This window comes from Neopelma chrysocephalum, unplaced genomic scaffold (genome assembly GCF_003984885.1).
Source record: "Neopelma chrysocephalum unplaced genomic scaffold, ASM398488v2 Primary Assembly neopelma1_87, whole genome shotgun sequence".
NCBI classification, from domain to species: Eukaryota; Metazoa; Chordata; class Aves; order Passeriformes; family Pipridae; genus Neopelma; species Neopelma chrysocephalum.
The window spans coordinates 4,316,555-4,342,332 of NW_020897749.1; the positions used below are offsets into that span (position 1 = coordinate 4,316,555).

General features: G+C 38.3%; 1 protein-coding gene across 6 annotated transcripts in view; it reads left to right on the forward strand.

Annotated features, from left to right (window-relative positions):
* Positions 1-25,778, forward strand: part of ROBO1 (roundabout guidance receptor 1) — a 713,456-nt gene that overhangs the window by 208,299 nt on the left and 479,379 nt on the right. The gene's annotated exons all lie outside the window — the stretch shown is intronic.

The following is a 25,778-nucleotide window of genomic DNA, read 5'->3' on the forward strand; positions in this document are numbered from 1 at the left end:
TCTGTATGTCATAATTAAAAAAAACCCCAAAACTGAAAAACTGAAGAAACTAATAGTTATATGTTCCAAATTTTTGTTGTTTCTAGTTCATTTGATAAAATTTTGCAAATATGCTCTCTTTCTTTCTTAACACCAGTTGTCCCTTTACAACAATATCCAAAGACAATATTTTTCTCACAATCAATTTCTGGTTGCTTTAACATCTGTTGTATGTGATTTGTTAATGTTCAGGTACCAATAAAGATTTCTTTTTTTCGTCTGTGTGTGTGTTCAGCAACATAAGAAGAATTTAACTACTTGTTTCCTTGAAAATAAATTCTCACTGACTTAGTTTTTCTTTTTTCTTAGAGACCATTGGGAATATTACAGTTTTACATGTCAGCCACTAATGGTTTTATATCCAATATTTGATTTAAAAATCACATGGCCCTGAATAGTAGTGTTTGTTTTTTTTAGCACAGCCTGCTTAGTTTCATATAACACTATGACATTAATGTCTTCTTTTTAATGACTGTAAACATTTTAGTTTGTATTTTATATGCAGCACCTTTAAGTTTTAATTGGACATCTGATAGTCTATGTACATAAGCACCTCCCAGGTACTGTGGAAATTGTAGAGTGAGAAGCAATGATGCTATTGTGCTGGTGGATGCAGACTTGAGCCTGTTTTGTCAGATTGTCTCCCAGGAGTGTCTGCTGTATTTCAGAAACCCTTTTCATATGAACTGTTAGAGAAATATGAAAATGATGAGGCAGGTGCCAAAGCAAGTCTTTGACATGCATTTTATCCCACACAGATTAGAAAGTTCACTCCCCCCCCTTTTTTTTTTTAATCTTAAATATTAAAATCTCAGACTGTGAGCCTTGTAAGGTTGGATCTGTGACTTTTGATGTATGTTCAGTATATTATCATATGTTGTTAAGTACTGTCCATCATCCCGTTGCTGTAGATGCTTTGGTCTATACCACATCTTACTTTTGAGGGATTCATCCTGTATCTAGAGAACAACAAGTACAATTGATTTGTTTCCTGAGAGATTCTTTGAGAAATTCTTCCCCTTTCCTTCTGCAGCTGCAGCACCTTCTGCTCTGTGAAAATGTGTATCATCAGAATGAACCAATTTTCCCTAACTCATTGTCACTACTTAATTTAACTATAGGAATCATCAGTCATCACCTAACCATGCTGCATCAAAAGGCAATTTGAAGAGTTAGTTCATCCTGGAATTCAGCCTTTTCTGATGGTGTTTTATCAAAAGCATTTTGTCTCTGAAGTAGCTCCAGCCCAAGATATATAATATAGCAACTTTGTAATAATTGTAGTATCTAACGATATTAATTGAGCCATTTTATTTTCATCACTACAAGTGCTATAAGTAGTTCTGTGTTTGCTGTCTTTACTTCATGGGTGAAACCAATGATAGACAAAGTATGTATGAGATTTTGAAAAAGCCCCACAGAAAATTAGTAGTCTTACAGATTCTTGTCATGAGATTCTTGCTCATAAGAACATAGTGCTGCTAAAAAAAAAAAAAAAGATAAATTGATATGTCAGTATATAGTGCAAAGTCTATAAATGAGTATTCTCTTGTACGTGTTTTTGGCTCCAGATATATTTTATGATGGTTACTGACAGTGTTGCCATATGCTATGAGCAGCTAGGGAAATAAGGTCAATCCAGAAATATCTGGGCATATGCGGTCTTTTGAGGACATTGCAGCAGAGGTAGAAAGCAAATGTAACTCTGGATTAGCTTAAGCATTCCTTTATTGATAGAACTGCTTTGACACAGTTTCTGATGAGAGTTCTACATAAGTGCATATATATATATAGCAGCATGTTGCCTCCTGCTGTGCAAGAATGCTTTTCAATATCTAGTTCTTCTCACAGTGTTAGCAACTCATGATGGTGAAGATAAGCAAGAGAATAAAAATGTAAGTTATGGGTTCAGGACTTAAACAGCTCTGCAAAATCTACAGCAGCTTTTTCATGATGGAGGAAAAATGTGTTTTCTCCAAGCTCTAGAAGAATCAAATGATTTAACGTTTTGTTTGGAGTCCAAGAGACCAGATGTATAAGTCAATTAAGGTAGTAACTAAATAAGGGTGGTGTTTCTATAAAAGCTCAATTTAGCCAAGCTATCCCAAAGCTTCTCAGCAGAGGGTTTCCTTTGCAGGAGCCAGTAAAGGGAGCCTGGGGAAATTAAGCTCATTAGGGTAAAGTTTGCCTTTGGACCACTCAATGTGCAACAACATTTTTGTACAGCATGTCTCTGCTGTGGGCTTGGAGTGCTCAATAAAACAGAAAAGGCCCTAGGAGCCAAGAATGCATCTAGGAATACATAATTCCAAAGCAACCAGGAAAAAGTGTTCTCAGAGGCAGGGAAAACATGCAATAAAGCATGTTTCTTTGGGAACCGAATGCTTACAGTCAGATCCATGTCACTGACGTGAATTTGAAGATTTCAATTACACAGTAGTGTACTGAGACCACCTTAGAAAATCTCAGTCTCTGGGCTCTTATAAAAAGCCCTGCTCTGCATTTAAGTGATATTACTCACTAAGCAAGAATAAGGTATTACCAAACAGTAAATCAGGCTTAAGATGACACACAGCAGCCTCCATCACTTGCAAAGAGAAGGAAATATTTAAAAAAGTAGAATGTTATGGCAAGTAGTTTGCCAAGTAGTACCTGCTCTATGGTTGAGTATTTACCAAAAGGAATGAATTCTTTTGTGACAGAGCTTGAAAACAGATTTATAGTACTTGTGAAGCATGCACAGCAGCATACATGTCCCTCACCCAGAAGCATTTACTCAACACTTGGATAATTGTTACTTTCTCTAGAGAAAAGAAGTCCTAACCTATAAACTAGGTTTCCTTAGTACAAAGAAATGAGGCTCTGGAATAAAAAGCAGCAGAAAGAAACTTCTCATTAGTTGGTTAGAGAAGATCTGCTACATAATATTTCCAAACATGCTATGTTAAATGTTAGGATTGAAGCCCTCCAGCTTAGCAAAAATTAGACAAATATAAATAACTTAATACACCTGAACAAAATCTTGAGATATCAGCCTGTGCAGCTGTCTGGTTTTCTCAGCAGCTTCCACAGTGTACTTGATTTCTTTTTTTTTTAACTGAGAACAATCTAGTTATGTTTTATAGCAACTGACTTCTCCTATGAACAGGAAACAGGCACAACAACTCAGTTTCCACCATTATATCAGCACAACAGAAGATTGTTTTGTGACCACTGGCAAGGTCAATGCCACTGTTACCAATGAAACACTGATTCCAGGTTCTTCTGTGACATATTTTGCACCATTCATAGCATTTTAAATAAAAATGCCAGTGTCTTTCAGAAGGTTAACATTTGGAGTAAAATTATAAATTACTAAAGAATACACCAAAGCTGCCAAGAACATTGAATGTGATTTCATACTCAAATACTCAAAATGCTACTAATTTAATCATTGATGAGCATTCTCTTAAAATGCCAGAATTCAGATTAAAGATCCAGCATTTGGTTTGTATTTGCATTATCCAACTGGCTTTGATCACACATCACTTTTTCTGCCCTATGAATATTCATAAAGCTGTGCTCAGGCTCTTTGCTTGCCACTGTGTCATTACTACAGGACTTCAGCACAGCAGCTACAGACTCAGGCTGCAGTCCTGAAGTGGGGGAGTATTCATAGAATAAGTTTTAATTAGATTTGGTTTTAAATGTACTCTTTTCTCAATCCCTTGTGTCAGTGTCAATGCCTGACAAAACCTCTGTGGCTCGTCCCGTACCAGTTCTGTGTTTTTTCAAAAAGTTCTGTAAACTTTTTGCACTTCTTCAGTCCTTTCACAACTTGTGCTACAGCATCTCTAAGAAGCCTGTGGTAATCCAAGTGTTCTTACCCATTCAGAAAAATGCAGATGCCTAACTTAACAGTTCACACGTGCAGTTTAATTATCTCTGCACCCTCACACAGCACATTCTTTGGATATAATTTCCAAGTTCAGGGAAAGAAGCACATTTTTATAGAATAATAGAAACATTTAGGTTGGAAAGGGCCCTGGAGATCATTGTGTTCAACAGTATTTTGTGTATTTAGTGTATAATTTCCGTATTTTCATACAGTAACAGAACCAGTAGCTTCCAGAGCTACATGGGCACGAGTACTTGCTGAAATATTTGGCTGTGGTAGATTTTATCTTCCAGACTACACCTGCTCCAGTTATTCAAAGGAAACATACTTGTGTGCTTACTAACACAGAAAAATAGTTCTTTCATTCAAAACAAATAAGGCCATTTTTGCTTAATTAAAACCACTCACTTTTATGTGGGATGGCAGAATGAAAAAATATCAATATCTCGGTGGTGAAAGTTCTAAAAAGTTATTAGTTCTTGGAATAAAAGGCACTAAAAGGAAGCAGTTGTTCAATTTTGCCACATTGCTACTTTGGTTGTTTTCAATAGTATTCATACTTTTCTGACAACTAACAAATTCATTTGAGAGTTAGAAAGTACAGAGATGAGACTAAAAGGAATATTGTGAACTATTTAAAGAATATTTTTAAGAACTTTAAGATTATTGGAATAATATACTGTAGAATGCAATGCACATTTATTTCAATGAGATGCTTTCATTAGCGTGAGAAAGCTTGGTTTTATTTTTGCCCTCAGCATTAGTGGCTTAACTTTGTAGTAAAATGCATATGTAAAAGTCCAAAAAGTTCTTAATTCTCAAACTGTTAGCAGGAAAACATTTCAACTTGGACCCTGGCCATTCAAGCTACATTGCTGTCAGCTGCAATTGTTATTCTGGTGATTTGAAATCCACTCTTCATGCTTCACAGGTGCAAAGAAATTTTGCTTAATTTGCCAAATGTGCATGCATGGGTTATGAGTTTGAATTTCAGAAGGATGATCAAAATAATGTAGAAAAGCTCCATTCGTGCATTAATTCTTTATAATGTTGTTGTTCACATGTAGTATAAAGTTACAGTATAAATCTCACTTTGCACAGAATATTTATTTAGAGAGTTTCATTTTAACATCTGAGACAAAAAGCCTTCTATGTTCCTGCTATAGAAAGCAACTGCCTGTGTTCTTCTCTCATGGGAAATGCCAGTAGTATATTTAGTGGGATAAAGGTGCTGATCTTAAACCAGTACTTGCCTTTTTTAGATAAGTTTTATGTACAAAAGGATTCATATGATCATCAAATCCGAAAGAGAGGTGATGGAGAAAGGAATGGTTCAGGAATTTTCATGCATTGGGGTAGTCAGCTGTCTGTCTGTCTGGGTTCTGTGTTCTATGAAGGAGAATCAGCGACTGCTGTTAAAGTGGCTGAATGTTTTGATTCACAGCTATGAATTATCTCAAGTCCATCAGAGGAGAGAAATAAGTGTAAGGATACCTTTAGACCGCAGTAGTAAACCACTACTTGTCATGCTCAAAACTTGCATCTGATTTCAATAACTATAATATATATTGTCGCAGATCTTTAAATTACTTTTACTGTCAAGAGTTCAATGGGCAAATGTGTTGTCAGGTGCCATTTAAAGTAAGGAGAGAGGTTGTCTATCAGGAACATAACTATTTCTGGGCTAAGGCTGCTGCACATGAGATGACAAATGGCAGAGTAAATGGAGTGTACTTCAAGCTACAGAGTAAAAAGAGGCCCCTTCCTCAGCTGGCAGGAATGAATTTTAACGATGATTTTGATTTATACCAGCTGTGGACCTGTCCCACCATTAGAGAAGAGTGGGAACAGAGACAACAGCACATCAGCAGCCTGGTCTTCCAGAATTAGAGTTTGGAATGATGTAGGAGCTGAAGGTAAGTGTTACAAAATTGTTTTATAAAACAGGGGGATATCTTACTTATTTTATGAAAATACCATGTGTTGCTTTTTGGCTTGGTGGCTTTTGTTGTTGGCTTTCTGGTCTGAACTTGGTTTGCTCTTGAGCAGGTTTTTTTTGTTGAATTCTGTAGCCCTAGTGGTGATATTTAACTGGTGAATATTTGCAATCCAGTCTGGAGGGGTTACTGCTGAATTGCACTGGCAAACATGAAACAATTTGAGATGGAGGAGACCTTAATGTGTGTCCCCTTGCAGGGGCCAAGAGAAGAAAATAGTGAAGTGGGAACACGTTTCCCAGACAGTTTTCTCTGAGGAAATAAAAGCATTGTCATAGCCTTAGTTGGTAACTTAAATTGTCGTGGGAACACAAAGCTAAAATAACTTTTTCTTTTTTCGTAGTTGATCTTTAATTCTTTTCTCTGTGTTGTTCAAACTTCTGTGGTTAAAGCTCTACTTATGGACTAGTTTTGGAGTTTCCTTCCTTCCTTCTTTTTTTAATTGTTTTTTAATTTTACTACTATATTACTTTGGTTACAGTGTTCTAGGCATGATGAGGGTGACAGTTTAACACAGCATATGGCATATTTCTAGTTCTGATCTCGTCAATCTAGAGTAAAAACTTTTGCTGTTACCTAGTACCAAATATCAAAACGAGAAAGCTCATTTCTCTTCCAAAGCTTCCCCCACTGGTCCTTAGGAAAGTGGTGTCTAACAGGCTTTGAGTCTTGATCTCACTGAAGTGAGTAAGGTTGCTGAAAAGCAATGCAACCCTTTTGATTACAAGGGATTGAAGTACACTTAGTGATTTTAACATCTGACAGATGATATTGGGGCCCTGTCTTCTGACTAAGCTACACACGGCTCAGTGAAGAGCAAAGTTGTATCTTGCCATTAACTGTAAGGTGGGTAAATCATAATTTCATTAATTTCATTGTAAGTAGTTCCTGCTCATTTTAAAATTCTGTATAAATGCCATGAATAATTGTGACAAAAGTTCTTACGGGGTAATGCATGGTGTATGAGGTTGCTAATATTGTGAAACTATGGGAACAGCAACTCTTACTGTACTGGAAAATCCTCCATTATGCTTCCTATAAAAACATTCTCAAAAAAAGTTCAAAGAGGTGGTTTCACAGAACTGCTGTTTCTTCAGGTTTGTTATTCTCTAGCTAAACTAGGCATGTTTGCAGGCAATTGGTGTGGGTGTGAAGTTTCTACATGAAGATGACTAAGGATCTCTTTAGCAATTACCTCTCCTAACAACACTTGAGGATTACCTGCCTGCCGGTATTTTGTATGTTGTTTTCTTTGTTTTGTTTTTAGTGTCAATATCTGCCGTCTCAAAAAGCATCTCTAAATGGTCGTCAGGGTTTTGTGAAGCGTGAGATTGACCCTCCTACTTCTGAAGGGGGCCTTGTTCGTGACTAAGCCTTCATCCTTCATCACTTTCTGCTTGTGATGATACTGAATCCACTTCAGTCTTAAGTTTGGAATCACAGCTGTTCTGTAGTGTGTGTGGCATAGTTACCACCTGGCTTGCTGGTTTTATTTCTTTCTTTGTTCAGTTAGTTGGTTTGTTGGGGTTTTTTGTGCTGTAGTAGTGTTGTCACATGCAATGTCATGGTGTCACAGTGCAAGTTTTAGCACTAAGGGGTTTGGGCGCTGGAGTTCAAAATCACAGTTCTTAAACTGTATTTCTTACCACCTTGCAAAGCAAATCGCGGTATGCTTACAGGGAACGCTGCCCTTTAATTCTGACATATCTTTAGCGCTGTCAGAACCTTCTTCCTGGCTATCTGTAAGTCTCTACCTTTAATGTATCAACCAACAGTCTCTGTAAAATATCCACACATGTAAAAAGTCTCTCTTGAAACTAAGTATCTGGTGGTCTTGCTCTGCGGCATTAGCTCACCTGCGGGAGCACAGGTTCCTTGGCTTAAAGTAAATAAACAAAGTTAGACGTGCTATTCCTAACACTAGCAAATATCGCCGGCCTATCTACCAGTTTGCCACAAGTAAAAGGGGCAATGAGCGCTGTTTTCATATTCTGCGCCAGGGTGGTTGCTTTAAGGTCACTTTTGAATGCTACTTTTGTCTTTTGATCCCATTAGCAATGTAATTAACTCACTTGAAGAGCTTCATTTGGTTGAGGGAGGGGATCTCCTTCCACTAATGACAATGGTCAGCAGGTTTACCTTGTTTTCCATTTGAAAGCCTACCTACTGGAAAGAGTCCATCAAAAACCTCTATGCAAATAACCCGTTTAAAGATCTCTTGGCTCGGGCAAACAAACTCTAGGAAGCTGTAAATCAAACATCAAGGCCCAGCTCTCTGTTGCAACATGAATATTACTAAGTTTTTAAGTTAGTTTTGTGGAACCTGAAACTAAAGAGACCAAGTGTGCAGCAGATAGTATCACTGAGCTATTCAAAGGGGAAACTGAGAGCTGTGAAGATATGGCTATTGTGGAGATAGATAAGGACAGAAAGAGTTCCAGGACATACCTGAGACTTGCCTTGAGGGAAAGGCAGCAATGGAAGTTGCTAGGTGATTGTGGCTTTTAACGAACTTTGAAATATATTCTAGGCTATCCTGAGATGCAACCTGTTCTATGACAGGGGTGAAAGTACATGAAATAGTACCTGATATCCTCAGAAATGCTTTAAGAAATGCAATGCAGTTCAACTATAACAATACTGGGGTTAATTGTCATTTTATGTGTGCAGAGAATTCACAGTTAAATTATACATACAGTTGCTGCAGAAGCCGTTAAGAGAACATAGGCAGCACTTTTAAAGAACACAGGTTTTTTGTTGCTAGAGCAGCCTTTCACAAAACATGATTTTGCTTTCCGTAGTACTGAATGCTAAGTGAATTCTTTGGGTAATAAAGACCCTTTGTGATGAGCTGTGATGAAGGGCAAGATCCTTGGTCCTTAGTGGTTCCCTTGCACTGTCTGGTTGGTATAAGCAGTGGAAATTAAGGATTATGGTAGGAATGTAGGCACAGAGGAGTGTGCTTCATCTAGCAGTTTCAGATATCCCAGATAAGATTAATAGGTACAAGACAGGTTTGGGGCACGTGGTCAAGGATGTGCTGCTTGCTGGGAACTCCTTCAAGTTGCCTGAGCAAGGAACTGAGTGTCAGCTATTGCACCCTCTGGGCATGAATGTTGCGTTCTTGCAGCTATAACATAGGGGTTATTTTCAATAAAACTGGAATAGGCAATCCATGCAGCAGCCTTCTCGAAGAGTTAAGTTTTAGCTGTGATATAAACAAATTACTTGTTTCTTTATGACTGGATTACAACAGTAAGAATGTAATGGTGATCTCAAAACAGCTTCAGCTTCAGGCTATAGACCTTCTTCCTCGACACATCTCCATTTTCTGCAACTTCCTCTGTGATTAAACTTGACTTCAAGTGAAACTACAATGCTGGCAAACACTGTGGCAAGAACTGTGGAAGTTGGGCTCCCTGCTCCTTAGTGTTATTGCAGAAAGTCAACCGCTGGAACATGAGCTCACCACACTAAATTTCTCAGTTTTTCTTTTGTCTTTCCCAGACGGCTGAGTAATTGCCTGCTGTCTTAGGTATAGAGCCTTGTGAATGATTGTCTTGTTACTTGCCTGACAGATGCTAAACCTGCTATAAATTAAGTTGTCTCCTTGTTTTACCAGGCGAGTGGGGCTGCATTTCTCTGTTGGTTGAGCTAACAGAGGAATGAGGTGGAATGTTCACTGGAACACTACCGTGGTCCTGAGAGCCTTTAGGGACTGGGTTGGTTTTGGTTTGGTTTTGTTTGCCCCAATGGTTTTGTGTGAAAGTTGATGCAGTCCAAGTGGTAAAATCATCCCAGATTTCTCTCTATCGTCGCTTACTAGACAGGCAGCCAAAGAATCAGCATGAAATACCTGCCTTTTTGCAGGTTCCATCACTGCCCTTTGATGATTCAAGGCAGATTGTAGTGCAAAACCGCTGGCTAAGTTTGGGGAAATTGGGTCAATATACTGTTCTCTGTACATACAGCCACCTCTGACAGGTATATTCTTGCATGCCTGTCTACTTGGCTTTGATAAAATTGTTGAACAGCCAGAGTAGTTCCTAATGAAAACAGAGGCTGGATGCATATGAATTGATGGTCTTCAACTTGCTCTTGTAAGTCTTCAAGCTGCAATACTAGAACCACTGACTAAATACTGTGAAACTCTTTTATGTTAATATTATCAAGTTGAGGACTAATATGCATCTTTTAATCATGACTCTAATGTCCTTTTTGTCTACAAAACAGTTGCACTCTGCAGAAGGCATTGATTAGGGTTCACCGTGCAACTATTCTTGTACATTTGCTGTTTCCTCAACTATGTTTTTTACCAAGCGTGTCATTATCCTTTCCACAACAGAACCTTCTGGAAAGGAGCAGAAGCTTCAGCAGGGAAATGGGGGGGAGCTTTTGTAATTTTAAATTTCTCACGGATTGCTCAGGGTAGCAAAACAATGAATGTTTCATTATTACCACAATAGATTAAAACATCTGCAATAAATAATACTGATGGCTATTTGTGATGGCACGAAGTATTGTTTTTGTTCTCTTTCATAAAATTACAGCTCATTAACTGTCATAAAGCAAAGATACCATAAATAAAACAACTAGTAGTGTTTCATTTCCCAGAAATGTGAAAGCCTGCTGTTTGAGAACTTTGAAAAGTTTGTTTTCACAGCTGGAACAGGCAAGTATTGGAATATATTGGGGTCTGTCACTTTTGTGGTCAGAGAAATTATGAGAATTCAGACAATTCTGTTTGTCCTCTTCACAAAGCTAATATTGATCTTGTCTTCCATCTAATCATGAAGTGCTTTTTATTTAGGCCACAGGACACTTGTATTGATCAGCAAGCGTGTGTGTACATGAATATATATTTAAATACAGAAATAATTAGAAAGGGGTTATTTCCAAAAAGTAATTGAAAAACTTAACCTAACTTTCACTATGCTACAAGCCCTGGAGTACTTGTCCAGATATCCCCACACTGAACCCCATAACTTGTATTTATAATGGTGTTTTAAGAAAAGGCCTAATCTTAAATGAAAGTTGTTTATAATAATCCAATTGGTCCTTCATCAGAGATCACCTCATCTCACCTGAGATCTCAGCAGGTTTATGTGCTCTCAATTTTCAAGCTGTGAGAATAGACTGGTAGAGGCTCACTTACCTCACAGATGTGCAATGATATAACTCCAGATTTGTTTCCAATTTATTTGCCATAGGCAGGCTTCTACGGGGAAACAAATCTGTTTGAAAAGTAAAATAATTAGAAACATACCTCGTTGTCTCAAGTTCTGAATGATAGTTCAAATTTCCAGACCCAAATTTTCTCCTGTTTTGGCTTGGGATTTGTGACAGATCTAATTCTGTGGTAGTTATGGGATAGCTAGGAATTTTTTTTACTGGCCAAGACATGAGCCACGTTCGTGTTGGAGCTGCAGACTGCACACATGCTGCGTCTCGTTGTGGGCTGAAGTGTCCCACAGCTGTACACTGCACAATAGGAAATCCTCTTCTGGATTTAACATTTCTCAACATTAAAGTTAAATTTGTATTTTGGCTACAGCCATCTGTATTTTGAAACAAGAGGCTTACAGCACTCTTTGTTCCTGAGGCAATTTAGGATTAGATTAAAAAAACTTGTCTGGAAGTCTGAACCGAAGTGCTTAGTTGCCTGCAGGGTGTAATCCTGCAGTCCAAGGTCCAGCAGACACCAGATGACAGTTTTTTGGGGGGTTCTGGTGGATTTTTAATTTTTTTGGGGTGGGGCAGGAGGGCTGTGGGACAGTGAGGGAGAGGAGGGGATGCATTTTTCTTAATGTATGAGAGTAGATACTTCTGCTACCCCAAGCAGATGCATTGTGGATTTCTCTTCCAAAGGAAAGTATGGAGGCTGGAAACTAGCAGGAACCCAAACAAGTTCTGAAAACAGTAGCTTTAGAGCTGCACAGAAGGAGGGAAAGAAATCGAAACCTGAGCACATTTAATAAAAAATTACCTTAAGCTCTACAGGCACTTTCTTAGCCAATCACTACATACAGGATACTGATAATTCAGGGGAAGTATCAGTTCTGTACTGAAGTGCAAAAAGTTTCTTGGACATCTGTCTGAAAGAGGATACTTGGCTCTTTGATCTAATTTACTGATCAATCCTCATCATAATATTTACTCATCTTTTTTTTTTTTTTGAGACCAGGCCAATATAGAAAGATTTTCTGAATTAATTTGGAGTTATGCCCATCTTGCTGTTAAGATGTTCAGATGGGATTGGGAAGTTATAGGTATCATTTTTTTCTTAACAAAGAATAAGCCTGAAGTGCCTCTAATTGATGAGGAAGCCTATTTGATAGATGCAGGCTGTCTGCACTTGGTTCTGCTAATGATGGTGATAATCCCTTGAAATTTCACTTCAGGATGTGCCACAAGAATATTGACCCCCTTTATTCTTCCTTTGCAGCACTGCCTTGATTTTTGGACGTGTGAGAAACCTCCTCCTGTGCTCTTTGAAAAATGAGGCAAAATGTCAGTTTTGCTGCCATCCAAGGCAGAATGGAGCACTCAATATTGGTGAAATTAATCTTAGTAGGGTTTTATTTTGATTTTTTTTTTTTATTAAATTAGTAGTATGGCACATCCTTTTGATGCCATGTTTTCAAAGATGGATGTCTGTATGAGGAGTTCAATACAGCTTTTGGAAAGAAAAGATTTAACACATTTTGAAGTAGAAGATTTGACTAAATATTTCACCTTTAAATTATAGGGAATAAAGGCTGGAATAACAGATGAAGGTCTTTATTCTCAGCATCATACAGCTATATTTCAGAAAAATGCAGTCTGTTATAAGAAGGGGAATGACATATATGGGGATTACAAAGGAGGGCGTAATTTTTGAAGGAGTTATTTGTAGGGGTTTGTTTCCTCCTTTCTCTTTTGCAATAATCAACTTCTTTCAAACTCTGGCACAAATTCTGGCTGTGCCGACCATGCACGCTCTCTGCAAACACACACAAAGAGACAGTAAAAGCCCCATACACAGAAAAAAAACCCCTGTGTTGGAGATAGAAGCTGCTCCAGTGAGTGTGAATACGTCAGTGCTGTGCAGCACAACTTTAGGCAGCAGGAGTGGCCAGAGCCCTGGAAGCAGCCTGGTCCCACTGCAACTGGTCTGAGCAGGGACTTCTCGGGTACTTCTAGGCCTCCAGTGATTCAGCTGCTCAGAACTAGCCAAGATATTTCTGCACACAGATCAATGAGATAGAGTGAAGTGCAGATGTTCTGTGCTGTTTGAAACTTGGCAAGACCGTGTGGAAGAGATTTTAGTGGTCTGAAACTTTTTTGAACACAAAGAGCATCTCTCTTGCTTCAGCGGTGTCACAGCCTTGTTAAGAATTTCTGGTTTCTCAGATAGAAGCTGGGTGCAGATTCATATCCATACTTACTTCAGCATTGGAACTGGGCTTATTACAAATTATTGATATCACTGATGAGCAACTTCATATCACATGAAACTATTCACCAGTCTGTAACCCTGAAGAGTCCTTTGCCTTTAATTCCACAAAGGCTGTGAAATATGCAAGGAAAGTGTCTCTAGGCAGTTTATCCTTAAATAGCTTGTCACTGCAGTGCAGAACACATGACTCTAAGGAGAATTTCTTCGTATCTGTGCTGGTGTGGTGTGATACACTACAATCCCAGCGGACCATAACTTAATTTACACCCTGAAATGTGCTAGACAACCTGCCCAAATCTGGGAGATCCAGGCACTGAGCCTTCTACCTGTGCCTTGTCTCAACTATTCTGGAGTTATTTTTATCTTCTTCTATCCTAACAGACAGAAAGGGAGTAATCTCTAAAGGAACATTTGTTCCTACTGAGCAGTCTAAGTGACATCTGTGAACGTGATATGCAGACGCAGCAGTTCCGGCTCGCTTCAGAATCTGAGCGCTGACAACTAATTGCAGCTAAGGTTGTCTGAGGACATTCAAAGCAGAAAGAGTATTTTGCATCATAAGGCTGTTGGATTTTTCTTTTATTCATGCAGTATCCTTAAAAAACCCTTTTGTGTGACACTTGGAAAAAACCTACAGAGAAATCATGTGGGATATAAGAATGTGTTTGTGTGTACACACTTTTATTTATATATATATATATAAAATGAAGTACAATTTGGCATAGCAAAGATACCTAAAGACAGAGCTGAGAAGCTATATATGGCCATTCCTGAGGCTCCAGTTAGCACCTTAATAATCCTCAGAGCTGAGGCTAACAGACCAACTGTGCATCATGGAGAGTGTTACATCTCTAATGATGATCACATATCTGGAATGATTTGCTAATCAACTCTTTATGATGTGTACAGGATACTACTCACAGCAACACTTCTATTTACTCTCTACTCAAAAATGCAAACTAACGAACAAAGCAGTTTGAAATGCCAGGAGTAAAGAATTTCCTCAGTGACCTACAGATGGCAGACCAATATAACAGATGAGTGATATGCTTGAAGCCTGTTTCTCTGAATATTAGAAACATGGTGCACCCTATTTATGAAGGTTTTCATGGAGAAAGAAGCTTTAACTGGGTCACTGTAAAATGTAACCACTTTTGCGCTTTCTTGCAGTAATTCAGAGTATGTTCAAGGTCTTTTGCTTTGGGCTATGAATTTTGTTTAAAATTCAGTTCAAAAGCTCTTAACCAGAAATGTTTTAAATATTATGGTACTTAACTAAAGATGTTGATAATTGTGCCTAAATTTTGAAAGACAGACATGTACAGGACCATACATCAATTTGCTTGTATGTAGTTTATGCCTTCAAATTACTTCATCATCTTAAGAATGTTGCACTTATTTCTGCTGATATCCTACTTATGTTTTGTATAAATCTAGATTGTTTTTTCCTTTTTAAGACACCAATAGATAAAACTTCAGGTTGATTTTTTTTTTTTATCATTTAATAAAAAGAAAAATTCCTTAAGAAGCTTTTAGTTCAGAAGGGAGGAAGAATCACAGACACAGTAAAGCTTTTGTTTTCTCTTCCTCTTCAGCACTGAGATTTAGTGGATGATTTGATACTCTTCTGCATCTTTAGCTCATAAAAGCTCCAATTCCAGAAGGGGGGTGGGTGGGGAGGGAAGGCATTTCCTTCACTTGGAGAAAAAGAAGTTACTGGGAGGGGAAAAAAGAAAATGTAACTTTTACCAACTTTGTTGATCAGTGAATATCTAACAGCAAAGAGATCTTAAACTCTGTGCTCTTTCAAGTGGTTTTTTTAATGTAAAACATCATTAAAAAGGAGTTGGGAGAGAAAAGCTGTTGCAGGTCATACCCTTTCCATATTGTTTTTAAAATGGCTAATGGATAGAAAATCAAACTTGCTGTAGTTCACTGTTTTAGCCCTCTTTTTTTTATGACTGTAGATTGAAATAGGCATATTTAAAATATTGTGAAGTATGGAAGTGATTACAACCTGCCGCGTAAGGCACTACTCAGGAAATTGAAGAACAGGGGCTTAAAAGTAGTCCCCAAACAATGGGCTTAACAGACTCTCACAAAATACTTCAACTTTTTTTTTTCAAACTAGAAAATACTCAGTTTCAACCAAGTGGCTGGAAAATATTTTGCTATATTCTTGAACTGTTTTCTATTATGGAAATCAAACAAGCCTTCATGACAGATTACTCTTCAGGCAAGGGGAAGGAATGCTGGCTGAGGCCGCACGCAGGTCTGTGGTCTCTGCTCTGCTGTGCTGTCACAGCTAAGCCTGCCTGAACTGTCTTCTAATCCACAAGTGTTATTCTGGCTGTTAAAAACCTAGTGAAGCAAAAACTTCTAAGGCTTATTCATTTGGGCAATATATATTGAATACACAACGTGGCAGAAAAATTGTATGTGGTCTTTCTGAGCTGCTCTTGTGCTGTGAAACCACGACAGACTGGAGTCATGGTCTGCTCTGGCATCTCTGCATTATCTGTCAGGCATATGTTGGAGTGGGAAAAGAATAAATTTCCCAGTATGTTAACTTCACATGTGATGGGAAAGTGTCTGGTTGCATAATATCTGCTGCAAAGATGAAATGTGGAAGAGGCTGCAAAGGTTGCTGCTTAACTTGGCTATCTGTAAATGTAAGAGCCTTGCTATCTCTGTCATGAGGCAGATGTTATTGGAGGAAAAGCTGTTTTGATGATGTACCTGAACTGGAAATCCACATAAGATTTCTGGGGCAGCGTGGGGGTGAGAATAATGATGCTTCATCCCTAATATCAGGTTGATATGTGCCTGGATGCCGGTTAGGTTCCTTTTTGTTGGTTTCTTTTTTTTCTTTCTTTCTTTTAAAACCTGGAAATTATATGCAATTGGAGGGAAGGGGGGTGGTGGGGAGATAATCTTGCTTTGAAAATGGCTTCTGTCATGACACTAAACTTTGCTGTCTCCTGAGGTTTCTCAAACACCAAAGGAGCAAATGAGACTAAGTAATTAAATGCGAAAACTGATGAAAAAAGTTCTGGAAGTCTTTGCTGGCTCATGGGAAGGGGCTTCTGAATCAATGCTAAGGTGATGAACTGGCATCATACAAAGCAAGCAGCATGCTAAAACATTTTGTTTTAATGAGTCTACAGTCTGTGACTTCCAGCCTCAGAACTGAGAATTCAGGTGGCTAAGATGAGACTTGTGTTTTCTAAAAGCTTGAGAGGCAGTGTGAGAAGAGACAGGGCTTCTGACCCATTTTCTTTCTTCTTCAGACTGTAGAATCTCTGCTTTGTCTGCCCCGTGCCAGCGTACAGTATTTTTGTGGCAACAACTGTATAGTCTGAGTTGCTTTGAAAGGTAATACTTACAGTGTGCTTTTGGTATAACGTGACCTAACAGTTACGAAACAGGAGGTTAGGGAAGATTACAGGAACAGCTGTCTGCTTTATGCCACTCCCACACGTTCCCCAAGCCAGACTTGGAGGACCTGACAAAGCGAGGCAGATTGCAGCCAAGGTCTTTTCTTTGTGCGGATCCACATCTACATAAATAAGTCAAAATAGATTTGGCAGTACTGAATCATGCTTCTTCATAGTTTACTCTGACTAGATTACCATTACTCCAACATCTCGAGTTTGCAAGCAAAAATATGTGCTGCTGCCTTTCTCAAGCTACTCTGGGGAGACATTTCTCCGGGCATCTGTACAGGGAGAAATTGCACTAGGATCAGTTCTGTTATTTCTCTCCAAAACAGTAATTTATTTAGACTGTGGGGAAAGTGCAAACCAGTTTTTTTTTCTTCTTTTTGTGCCTTCGATTTTTATTTATATAACAGTGAGTATAAGCTCTGAGCCTGCAGTTTACTACATGCATATGGACAGCAGCACCTGCACAGGGCCACGCTGACTTCAGTGAGGCACCGTGTAGGCACAGCAATCTGCCCACCCGCAAGTTGTAAATCTCAGAATGAGGAATTTAACTTGTTTATTTAGTGTTCTTGAAGGAGTAAGGCATCGGAAAGTGCCTGTAGGGTGTTAGCAGGTGCCATATGCATTTTCCCCACACAATCCTGCCAATGCACAGCATTCCTGACCTGTAACTCCCCTCCCTGTGCATATGGTGTGCAAGCTGATGACCATCCGTGAGTGTGCTGCTTGCATTGGGATAAGATTTAAGGAAGCCTTGCTGTGCTCACTCAAGTTTGTAGTCAGTGTTATATTGCTAAAAGGCAAATGAATGAAATGCAATTTCCAAACCTCATTCTGTTTAAATATAGTGATATCTGTTGGCATTTTCTTAGTTGGGCTTTTTGTTCTTACTGAAGTTCAGTTTATTGCCTGGATGTTTGTTTCAGAGGACAAGTTGCTGTTTACAGCAAAATAGCAAGGAATGTACCGAGCTGTAAAGGGAAAGCAGCGCTGCTAGTGCACCTTGCAAGAAAACACAAGAAAGTGCATCCACCTGTTCTAACCAGGCTGTGCAGACTCACAGGTGTATTATCCATCTTTTTTGAGAGTCACAAGTCTGGCTTGCTTGGGTACTACCATCAGAGGAGGTTCTACCCAAACAGCAGCTGGTTTTGCCCTGGGCCAGGCCTCACACATGCAGAAGAGTAGTCATGCCTTCTGCCCCACCTCTCTCCTCCCAAGTATCAAACTTGCGTGAAAGTTTGATGTTCTTTATTGTGTGCAGCTTACCTTCATTCTACCCTCAGGCTATCATCATTCTGCTTTGACTGCAAGTGAACTAGTTCTGCTTCAAAACATTTTTATTTTTTTTAGCGTAGAGGTGTTAAAACAACGATGTGCAATGTAACATAGGGCTGAAATAATTGTTGAAAGTTTTTCACTTACCTGAGTTTCTCTATGGCTTTAAGTTTGTCTCTGGTTTGTCTCAGATTTGTTTCATTATTTAATCAGGATTAAAACTGCTCTCTGTTAATAATCAAGGGTATCAAAGAGGACTGTATCAAGTTTCTGTGTTTTGAGAAGACTGAAAATAATTTTCAGGAGGCGGGTAATTAGATACGTAGTCTTTTGTGTCTCTTTCAACTGAAATTTCAGAAGAGTTTGGTTATCTGAAGATGTGAAGGAGATAAAAGTATCAGTAGTCTATATCAAATAGACTGAATATGCAGAGGCATACTTCTTGTCATGAAAGAGTTAACATCCATGGGGAAGCCTGTGTTAAGTTTTTTTTAGTCAAGCAGCCCTGAGACTGACCAAAATGCTTTCAAACACTAACAGATCGAGTTTTATTATGACATAAACTAGACCATTCAACTGTTTAAATAACTCAAAAGAGCTGGAATGTCCTTGGTAGGACAGAATAAAAACACCAAGGGTTTAACAATGACTGTCTCCCATGTGCCTGGACTTGGTCCTGCTGTATTCTGGCTGTACTCCCTTCTCCATTCCGGCCTGAGGATGGACACACTGCTGCCCAATTCCCTCAGCAATTGTTCTGTGGTTCTGTGGAGCAGCCAGCTGCAAGCTGTGTTCTGTAATTTAGTCTTCAATACTCACTTTCTGCTTTAACTTTCAGGCACCAAATTCTACTGCATTCTCCTTACAGAGAAATTAAAAGAAACTCTGACAAGTCTCTGGTACTGTAATTTTGAAGAACAGGATGTGCATGACTATAGTTGAGCAATTCCTTTGATGCTTCCCAATTATCCTTTAATATGCCTGTGATTTAATTTCCATTAAATGCCACTAGCAGATTAATCTCTCTTAAAATCCTGAACAGGCAAACAAATTACTGCCTTATTATCAAGTAATTTCAGCAAGGGTTGAGCAGAACCTAAAGCAAGTTGATCTTGTTCTAAATCAAGGATACAACCTGATAGGCAGGTTTCTGTGTAAGGGTCTGAATACTTAAATATTTGCTTCTTTTTGCGAGTGTGCATTGTTCCTTGTCTGAATAAAGAATTATCCTCTGTATCTAATAGGAGAATAGAAGATCACACATTGTGCAAAGGATTACCATGGCATATGCAGTAAGTGTTTCTTTTTTAAACAGGTCTTTTAGAGACCTGTTTGACTTTGGTTTTTCTCCAAAACTCTTTTGGATACTCTTAAGTATGCCCTACTTGGATTGCTGCAGTTTTACCATGTGATCCTGAATGTCTAAATCACTCTAGAATATCCTGGATTTTATTTTTTTATTTTTTTCACAGATTCATGTGCAGTGGTGTGTTTGGTTTGTTTTGGTTCTGCTGTTTTTTAGCCAATATACTAAAGACTTTTTCAGAACAGTAGAATCTAGGGGAACAAGATGATTAATTGTCCTGGTATGTATTCTCCCAAGTGCAAGAGTGCACTTGATTAACACCTGACATCCTGAAGAAGCATTACTTCTATGTAACAACTGCTATTAAAGGGTGTTTTCCGTGGGCATCTGTACAACAAACTGGAACAATGCACAGTAATTCTCTTGTTTCTGTTTCTCTCTTGCTGGTTTCCGTTGTAAGTGCTCTTATATCTCTCTGTAATTCAATTCTACTTGAACTTTGTATGGTATTTTAAGGAAAATAAAACAGTTATGATCTTTGCTTAAGTAAAATTCCTTCCTATTTTTAAATCATACTTCTACAGTTTAAATGTTTGCGTTATAGTCAAACGAGATTATAAGTTCTGTAATATTCAACTTTTTACTTGATGTTATTCTTTCCAAGGGCAATGTGCTTATCAAAGGGATGTTACTAGAGTGATAAGCATAATATCAGATTTTATGTTTCCTTTGTTTAAAATCAGTGCTCTGAGAGAGTAGAAACTGTGATCTGAAAAACTGCTGAACTCCATACCCCCAAAAGAAACCAAGGCCTCTTTTATCATAGGGTCAGATCACATTCAGCAGTGGCAGACTTTGATACTTAAACCACTGGAGTCTTGTTCACAGTCACCTTGCTGCACTTCAGTTAATAACATTTATACTCTGATTTTTGTACCAGATGGAGGTAGTCTATATGCATATATTAGAAAAGAAGGTAAAATGCAGTATGTGCTGCCATCATTCCTCACAGCAATAACTCCAACAACAAAGACAGCTAGACTGGGATTTGGGAACCTGTCTTGAAGATCCCTGTCAGTCCACTATAACTGCTGATGTACAAAATGAAAAAAGGATTTTGAGGAATGACTAATGGTGTTCCATGTTTAATGGGGATTTTTGCATGGCAGGACAGTAAAACATGTCATGTGTGATTGCATTTTATATTACTGTTTTTCCGGTCAAATATTGTATAACAAGGAAGATATTTATTATATCATAGAATAGGCTTTAATGTGCTTGAATTCCTTGTTCCTAGCGCAGAAAATGGTTTGCAAGACTGCTGCTGCATTTTATATGTAAACTTTAGTAACCACTAAGAGAAACCTGAGGTGTCCTGACTCCTCCTCATACATCACTCTTGGCTTTAATCACCAACCCCAGACTTGTTTTTTTCTGGAGTACAGTCAGGAGTTTGCTAAATTCTTTTAGACCCTCAGTGGTGTGGGTCCCGCAGCTCACAACAGGAGGCTGTGCTGCTCCGAGGTTCAGGAGGTCATTCCACTTGAGGAAGTAAGAGCTCTTGCCTAATGGGCACTAAGGGCAGGATTCATCGTTTTCAAAGCAGTTGGAGAGAAGCACTCTGGGAGACGATTAGGGTTGTTTCCTCTGATTACAGAGGGAACTCAGGAGCACCATCTTCATAAGTTTTTTCCAAGGAACTCTTGATTCATGTCCACTGGAAAAAAACCTCTTTTTCCAGCTTGAATCTCAAGTGAATCAGGCTTTTCTCACATGTTTGATCTCAAAATATGTACAATGAGTGAAACAGTTTTTCCTGTACCTTGCCAGAATTTGTCTGGTTTTTTTTTCTTTAACTGATTATTTCCTGTGCTTACAGTTGAGGTCTTTGATATAAGCCTCTGGGTTTAATGATATTTGCTGATCAACTCCGTACCTAATGCCTGGCTTTCTGCTTTATGGACAATGTTGTTCGTGCCCATTTATGACAGTTCCATATCTCTCTGGAAAATAAAGGGGCTCCTAAATGCAGAAAGCAATAGGTTTCTGCAGTGCATTTTATTAATGACTGCTTACTACAACTGGGTCTAGATGAGGGAAGAGTTTAGGACTAAGACTACTTTTATGCTTTCTATTAGAAACACATTCATGGTCTTTTAAGTGACATGGCTGCACCTACTAATTTAAAGGGAGCAGACAATACCATGTGTACAATTAGTTGCTCTCTGGTATAATCAATTAGCCCTTACAGGGACAATTTTTTTCAATTTGAAGTTATTTGCAAGCAATACTTATGCAAGGGCTTCTAGTGTGAGGTTGTACACAAAGGGGCATTTTTGTATTGTGTAAGTCTGTCACATGCTATGTTTCTTCAGTTATTAATTTTTTTCATTGAAATCTCTTAAAGGAACTAAGTAAGAAGTTAAAGCAATGCCAGACTGTACTTAGCAAAGCCAAATTTTCAAGCATAAAAAGCAGGCTTATAGCCAAGAAGAGACAATTTTTGATGTTCCTCTTTAGAGTTAATATCATTACATTAAAATTTCTTGCTTTGAGGGAAGGCTCAGGAAAATTTTTTAGCTACAGGCTGATGCCAAATGACGTGGAATGTATCTGCAGAGAGTGGTCTTCAACTTGGCTTAAGAAAGTACAGGTGGCACATAGCCCAACTCATGGCTTGATGTGAAGGTATGTTATAGATTAGGCATTATGCAAAAGAAAATAAAAATATCTTCATTTTACTTAGCCCATGCGTGCACAGTTGATCAGAAGAGAAACTGTCCTGTCCTGTCCTGTGAGGAAAAGTTTCCAATGTTGCTAGAAAGGGCTTATGAGAAGGGCAATGCTTTTTGGGGCTGTGACTGAGGCCAAAGTTTGGAAGAGACTCTTGGAGCATTCCAAGAGTGCATGCCCATTGAGAAACAAAACAGGATGTCGTTTTCTGGCCATTTTGAGCACGTTAACTGAGTAACATGTTGGTTGGCATTAGTGGTTGTTCTTCAGGAAGAAATGTCTGTAAGATGCAACTCTCCCTCTATGTATTTAAGCACTTGTCTATTCCTTCAGAGGAGATCACGGCCTTTGAACTTCCCCTGTAGCAGAGGAACTGCCAACCTTAGGTGTCTTGTATAGCCTAAAACTGTACAGCACTGAAAGTTCTCCTCTTTTGTAGACCTATTCCCGAAAAGCATTTTTTTCCCTTCCTTTAGATCCTAGTACATATTTGCCTGCGCAGTTCCTGATGTGTAGAGAAGTAGCAAAAATTAGTGATGGTAGTAAGCACCTTCTACTTGTTCTGTGCTGCCTTCCATGCTCTCCTCAAATTTTATGGACACCAGTAATTAAAGGACTAGAGACTGAATATTCTTTTTCTGCTTGACAAATGTAGAAATGTTCCATCTTGATCTCTGCTGCTCTGCTGTTGGTCATCAGTCTTCTTTTTGTGATGAAGGACATCATAAACAATCTCATTTTCGTGAGTTTAGGAGCATTGGTATTGGTTTTATTTTTTTGCACGGGAAATTGGAACATGAAAATATATATAAAATAAGTTTGTATATCTGTAAGAAAGTGTTACTTCAGGATAAAGGCTGTGCTAAAACCTAATCAAAATATACATGTGGCTAAAGGAAACAGACAAAAAAATTCTTGTAAAAAGCCAATGATTACTTGGTTCTTATCAGATATAGATTTTTGAAGGCAAAAATATATTTTTGCCAGAAAAAAAATCGTTATAAAACTTTCCTGCCGACTTTTTAAGGAACAAAATATAAATTAAAAAAAAAAAACAACACAGACTCTTATTTCAATAAATAAAAACTCCAAAAATGTCCAGACTTTACCAGCACTAGAAATACTATAGCAAGAGTATCCAAAATCATTCATTTGGAAAGAACATTTTTTTTTTTTTTTTCCTGAGCAAAACCTCCAGAAGATGCACTGAGGAAAAATAATTTTTACATAACTTTGCTCTTGGGGCTTAAAGACAGCCCTAAATAATTGTGCACTGTTGTTTAGGTCATACTATCACTGCCATTGGAAATACTACCCATAGTGCACATTTGTGGTTTGGTTTTTCCATGATACAGATGTGAGGGTTTCTCATGAAAACAATCAAATGAAATTATTTAATTCCTGAATTTATTTTTTCTTAAGATGGCTTAATAGTCGAAGACTATTATAATTATTACTTACATATTTAGTTTACATTAAATCAGCCTCTGTATGGGGTCAGGACATTAGGAAAAGGAAAATTTTGAGGTTTGGATGTTAATACTAGGGTTTTTTTGTTTTGGAAGTACTTCAGCAGATAAAGATGGAATGTCTTGAATTCAATAGTGGAAGAAGGGTAGTGAATAGAATGCAATTTACCTTAATTCATTTGTCTATGGGGAAGTAACCTCTGTGAATAAAAATTACTGCTGATCATAAAGTAATCCCATGTATACAAGCAGATGTAAGACTTCTGATGTCTGTTTCTTGTTAATGCATAAGCAGGCTCTGTAACTCCTTCCAGGTTTGTTATTGATTGAGGGTCGTTTCTTTCTTGAAGGGGAATTCACTTGTACAAAGTATTTTCAGTCTTTTGGAACTTGGTGGCCAAATGTTTTTCCCAATGCTAGTAAGGAGGATTTAGACTGGAAGGAATGGTACTTGTTTTACAAAGCAAATGTTTGAAGGTGGCACCAGGAAGTCAGTAATATTAAGAATCCCAAATGCTAATTAAAATACTTCAAACCTGTATTTATGGATGCTTTAAATATATCATATGGTCTATTTACTAGCAGTAATTTCTTCAGATTCCTATCCACGGGCAAACATACTGAAACTTTCAGATTCTCTGTTTACCTCAAACTTTACACAGTTGCCCAGGAATTAAAAGGTTTAGGAATGAAAAATTTTGTGATTAACATCTGAATAATTGACAGTAGGTGCTTTGGAAATAAACTTCACTGAAAGTACCTTTAAGAAACACTGCTTTCAATAAAGTATTTTAAATAAATATTAGTGCTAATAAGCTACAGCAAGTTTGAAACTCAAGTGGAGCAGCATTGTAAGGATCTAGTATAACTTGTTTTTTTGTTTACTCCAAGAAAGGAGTGTTGGAGTGTTACAATCCCAACAGACAGTATGGTGAATACCTTTGCATTTCAAATCCATGTATTTCTTCCTGATGTACGATGGTGTTCCCTTCCCTGTGTGTCAAGAAGGTAAAAGACTCCCTACCCTGTCCGTTCTGCAGTGAAAGACAGACGCGTTTGTGTTTTGAGCTCTTTCTCAAATGGAGCTCAGCCTGTAACAAAGTGCTGGTCAGAGTGTGTGTCTGTGCAGGGCTGGAAGGTGCAGCCTCCAGGTAGCTCCATCTCTGAGAAGGCCGGGTGGTTGGTGTTAATGCCATTTACTTTATTTTTTTTTTTTTTTTTGAGAAGACTTAAGTCCAAGTTTTCATGATGGTGTAGTTTGTGGAGGGGGGAACTGGCTGGGACCTGGCAAGAATCTGTACCAGCAAAAGCTGAAGGCTTGTGAGAGAGACTAGAAAAAAGTCAAATGGAAAGGGGATAGAAAAATCTTGTGGAAAAAGATTAGGCTCTGTAATACAAGATCCAGGCAGCTTTGCTGTTTGCCAAGCTTACTTGCTCACCAAGCTTGTTTTAGTTGGCTTGTCTCAAAACTTGGATTTGACTGGCATGCCAGGCTTAGTGCCACCTTCTGAAACATCTGCAGCCCCAGTGCTTCTCTCCAGGTGCCAGGCAGCCTCAGGAAGGTTCGCTGCCTTCCTGAGGCTTGAATCCCAGTCCCTCTGTCTCCATCTTCAATGTCCCTCTGTCTCTTTCTTCAATGGAGCTCCTTTTCATACACCAGAGCTCTAGCCATGGTTTTCCATAAAACCTAAACCAGTGTTAGTTCTATCTGACAAACATTTGATAACCATCTTTAGTAATGAAAACTTAAATTTTGCTTCACTTGAGTGAGATGATTGCCTTGTCCAGTGTTGGTATTCCCCAATTTCCCCCCTTTGATGTCATTGATAATGAAGCTATGAAAAGTTTCTGTTCTAAAATATCCTGATTGCAATACAATTACAAGAACTGGTTATTCATAGTGCATAAAATAGAAACCCAAGAGTCTCTGAGCATGTATTATTGATGGCATTACTGTATGTGAGAGAAATGCAGAGTGAATTTTATCTGTGCTCCTTCATTTCTTCAAAGAAATGACTTAATCTGTGCCAGAAGTTGCCAAATTCAAGTAGTGTTCACAATTGAACTCTCAGCAGTTAATCTGAGGACAAGTAAGAATGACAAGATAGAGCATCACTTTTTTGTTTATTGAAACAAAAACAATAAATAACTAAAATCCAGATTTCCCATGTGAAATGTTTTTAATTTTCAACTGT